Source organism: Erinaceus europaeus, chromosome 12 (assembly GCF_950295315.1).
Source record: "Erinaceus europaeus chromosome 12, mEriEur2.1, whole genome shotgun sequence".
In the NCBI taxonomy this organism is placed as follows: domain Eukaryota; kingdom Metazoa; phylum Chordata; class Mammalia; order Eulipotyphla; family Erinaceidae; genus Erinaceus; species Erinaceus europaeus.
In genome coordinates, this window is record NC_080173.1 from 29389089 (window position 1) to 29394205 (window position 5117).

At 38.2% G+C, this 5117-nt stretch overlaps 1 pseudogene; it reads right to left on the reverse strand.

The window, feature by feature from the left end:
- Nucleotides 1–784: 784 nt before the first annotated feature.
- Nucleotides 785–885, reverse strand: LOC132542249 (U6 spliceosomal RNA; annotated as a pseudogene).
- Between the last annotated feature and the right edge of the window lie 4232 nt (nt 886–5117).

Here is a 5117-nt window from a genome sequence, read left to right on the forward strand (position 1 = left end):
ACCCCTGAAATTAACTTCTGAGGATGAAAAGTATTTTAAAATATTATACCCCTCTCAATTTTGGGAAAATCAACATTCAAAGTGAACATTTTAACCAAAATTTTCCTAAAATAACTGATAAAAGAAAAAACACAATTTGCAAAAATTTAGTCATTTTTCTTACTTTTAGTGATAATTATTATTTCTAGGATTTCTCAGTTAAGGAGACATTTACTCAATACTAGTTTTACTCAAAATATCAATATGTTATTCAGGCTATATATAAATCTAGAAAATACCCTATCTTAAATTGCTGAAAAATAAACTTATCTGATTGTTTCCAAACACAAGTTCCTCTGTGTTTGAAATGTGACTTCTGAGTTTAAATCTTTATTATACAGCCTGGGTGGCATTATTTATTAAAGTATAGCCTTTCTGAATTTTTTACAATTTGAAGAGCAATGTCATGTAATCATTTTTAGCTGTAATGATAATTTCCTTTTTAATTTAGAATTTTTTATTCAGTTGAAATACTATAAACTTTGAGTGAGAAAACAACTTTACCTCTATATTGTCTTTATTATTAATTTTTTAAGAGACATGAAGAGAGGAGGGGAAGACGTGGGGGGGTAGAAAGACACCTGCATGCCTGCTTCACCGCCAGTGAAGCGACTCCCCTGCAGCTGGGGAGCCGGGGGCTCGAATCAGGATCCTTAGCCAGTCCTTGCTCTTTTCGACACATGAGCTTAACCTGCTGAGCTACTGCCTAACTCCCTATTATTAATTTTTTATAAGTGTACACTTTAAAAATATGGAACACTTCACAAACTTGTGTCATCCTTGCACAGGGGTCATGCTAATCTCTGAATCCTTCCAATTTTAGTATATGTGCGCCAAAGCAAGCACCCTCTATATTGTCTTTATATAAGACTTTATGAATAAGACTTACCACATCTACCATCAGAGGCTTAGTGTCATTCAACAAAAAAGATCTGTCTACTTGTTTTTTCTCATTCCAATCCCCTTTTCTGTTTGATTCCATGTTTTGACTATCTTAATGAACTTGTTATTAGTTAACTGTGTATATAATCTTTGGAATTATTATTTTCATATTTTTCTAATAGATACTTAAAATGTTAATTCTGTATTATATAGTAGTTTTTTTTCAAGAATCTCCATAATATTTTCAGTAGAGGTTGCACTTACATTCCACCAATAATATATCAGAATTACTTTTGATCTACTTTCAGTCATTGTTGTTCCAAATCATTTTATATAAAGTACTCTTACTAGTATAAGATAATATTGGATTGTCTCATATATGTATGTATGGATTATGTCTTTTATTATTTATTTTTTATTATATTTATTTATTTATTGAATAGCGACAGCCAGAAATAGAGAGGGAAGATGCAGATAGAGAGGGAGAGAGACAGAGAAACACCTGCAACACTGCTTCATCACTTGCAAAGCTTTCCTCTTACGGGTGGAGACCAGAGGCTTGAAACCAGGTTTTTGCGCATTGTGGCATGTGTGCTCAACCAGGTGTGCCACCACCCCGCCCCTGATTATGTCTTTTATATGCATGCCCCTAATAGGAATTGATATTGGAGACCTCTCCTCTCCTCACCTCTCCTCTCCTCTCCTCTCCTCTCCTCTCCTCTCCTCTCCTCTCCTCTCCTCTCCTCTCCTCTCCTCTCCTCTCCTCTCCTCTCTACTCTGGTCCTCTCCTCTCCTCTCCTCTTCTGTTTCTTGTTTTTTTGCCAGCACTACAAATCCACTGCTCCTGGTAGCCAATTTTACCATTTTATTGTATAAGACAGAGAGAAATTGAGAGAGAAGAGTGATATATAGAAGGAATGAGAGAGAGACTTGCAGCCCTGTTTCACCACTCATGCAGGTCTGTGTGTGTGTGTGGGGGGGTAGGGTAGACTCAAACCCGGATTCTTTTGAGGGCCTTTGTACTTAGTACTGTGTGCTTTTAATGGGGTGCACCACTGTCTGGCCCCCTGATACTGAATATTTCTTTATATGTCTGTGTACTATCTGTGTGTCTTCTTTGGAGAAGTGTCTGGGGTCAAGCCCATAGTCCCCACCTGTAGAGGAAAAGCTTGCAAGTGGTGAAGCAGTGCTGCAGGTGTCTCTCAGTAGTCCATATTGGATGGTTTCTCTCATATGTGGAGTCTAGAAAACTGGAAACATGATCCTGAAAACAACAAAAACCAATAACCAGAAATTAACTGTCTCTAACACTTTTGAGAACTATGGTGGCTACCATTGGGAGGGAAGGTGAGGGCACAGAATTTTGGTGGTGTTTTTGGTGTGGAATTATATCTTTCAATCTTACAATATTGTAATATACTATTATTCACAAAAGAATGAAATTAATTGACAAAATACGTAATGTGCGAAGTTGAATGGGAAATGGATAAGATGCTAGCATTTGTATTGAGAGGTAGACTTTGAACACTGAAAAGCATGCAGTATTATTGCCTGAGTTCATTGGTAGAGTAAATGGAGAAGATGGTGGATTACAAAAAAGAAAAGTTGCCTCATTTTTTTTTCTAAATCTTTTCCCCCAGTATTAAGTGACTCTTTGAAGTCATGTATTTCTTAATCCATTTCTCCAAATTAAATGGACAGTTTTGCACTTCTTCAAATTTCTTGTCATTACATTCCTTAAACTCTTTCTGATAGCTCTTCTGGATTTACATCATTAAGTTGTTTTTGCAGAACCAAGATGTCTGTTGTTTCCCCCAGACATCTGTTTTGTATATGAGTCTTGGAGAAAGGGGTAGAACTTTAAAGCAAAGTAGTACTATGGTGCCTGATGCCCGTTAAACAGAAACCTAGTGTGGGCTTAAGGAGGAAGATCTAGACCTCCTTCTCTTCCCAGACTGATTCCTGAAAGTAAGAACTTTCCTGTGAAGTCATAATCACTTTTCTTTTTTGCAGGGTAGTCTGATCCTAATCACTGGGATCTCTGTGGCATCTGGGACACCTTTGAGTTTGACAGAGTTCCCTGATGTTACAAGAGTACTGCATTCCATTTCCTAATTCCTCCAAATGAATCCTTGGCATTTGCTTAAAAACCTGTGGCTTCTACAGCCCTAAATAGCAGTCCTGAGCTCTCCTTTTTAAGCCACTCATTTCCTGACTGGTTCTACAGGGGCCCATTAAATCTGCTGCCAGTGTGGTGCCAAGTTTCTCTCCCCGCTCTTATTCCTCTTGTCCATTCACAACTACCAACCTTCAGATAGTGATGTTCCTTTCTTTACCAGAAATCTCAGCTGTTCTCTGATGCAATTCATTGAGATACTTTGTTGTAATACTTTTCTGGGGGAGAGCCAGCTTTCTATAACTAAGTCTCCACAGCTGTGCCCATGCTTTCCTTCCTTCCTTCCTTCCTTCCTTCCTTCCTTCCTTCCTTCCTTCCTTCCTTCCTTCCTTCCATCTTTCCTTAATTCCTTTCTTTCTTTCTTTCTTTCTTTCTTTCTTTCTTTCTTTCTTTCTTTCTTTCTTTCTTTCTTTCTTTCTTTCCTACTTTCATTCTCTCCCTCTTTCTTCTTTCTTCCCTCCCTCCCTCCCTCCCTTCTTTCTTTTCTTTTCACTTTCTTTCTAACTTTATGCATTTATTTACTTGATAAGATAGAGAGAAACTGAAAGGGAAAGGGGGAGAGGGGTAGAGAGAGGGAATCAGAGAGACACCTGCACTATTACTTCACCACTTATGAAGCTTTTCCCTTAAAGATGGGGACTCAGGGCTTGGAACCCAGGTCCTTGTACATGGAAACACATGCATTTAGCCAGGTGTGTCACCTCCTTGTCCCTGTGTTTTCTTCTATGTTTTTCATGGTCTGGCATCTAAAATCCAAGACTTTAAACCATTTTGAGTTCATTTTTACTTATGGTGCTAAACAATGATCTAATCTGAATTTATTTTGCATGTCAAACTTTCCCCAACACCATTTATTGAAGAGATGTTCTTCAGTACATTATATATCCTTGGCTCCTTTTATATAGATTAGATTTATTACATAAATTAGATATGTGTAGATATATTTCAAGACTATTCTATTACATTTGTCTGCATGCTTACTTTTCCTTCCATTACTATTTTAATACTAATGTTTTGTTTTTTATTTTTTATTTATAAAAAGAAAACTTTGACAAAACCATAGAATAAGAGGGGTACAACTTCACACAATTCACACCACCAGAACTTTGTATCCCATCACCTCCCCAGATAGCTTTCCTATTCTTTAACCCTCTGGGAGTATGGACCCAATGTCATTGTGGAATGCAGAAGGTTGAAGGTCTGGCTTCTGTAATTGCTTCCCCGCTGAACATGGGCATTGACAGGTTGATCCATACTCCCAGCCTGTCTTTATCTTTCCCTAGTGGGGAAGGGCTCTGGGGAAGCAGAGTTCTAAGACACATTGGTGGGGTTGTGTGTCCAGGGAAGTCTGGTCGCTTCATGCTAGCATCTGGAACCTGGTGGTTGAAAAGAGAGTCAACATACAAAGCCAAACAAATTGAAGACCAATCATGGGCCTAAAGGCTGGAACAGTGCAGATTAAGAGTTGGGGGGCCCTCCATTTTGTAGATAGCTAGTAGGCATATTTTACTTATATTCCAAAGGGCCTGTGGTTATACTCTGTTTTTTGTTTGTTTGTTTGTTTGTTTGTTTGTTTGTTTTGTCCTGAACACTAAATATGATATGCAGGTGGATCCTAATTATTGTTTATGGAGGTGATGTCATGGTTGACAGAAGGACCAGAAAGCTGAATCAGGGAAGAGAGTAGCTCCCAAATATGGTAAAGGTGTATAAATATTATTGACTGTAAACCCGTTTGATTTGAAGTGATCTGGGGCCCATATTTAGGAGCCTATGTGACCTCTGCATCCCTATAGATCTGAGCTCATATTCTGTGGTAATAAGTAGGAACGTTCCATGCTACCCCAATATCAGGACCCATCTTCCTCAGGTGTAGCATAGAGTATATTGTGCAGACTCCCTTAGGAAGATGGAATATTTTTTTTTTAATTTTTTTATTTAAGAAAGGATTACTGAACAAAAGCATAAGGTAGGAGGGGTACAACTCCACACAATTCCCACCACCCAATCCCCATAACCC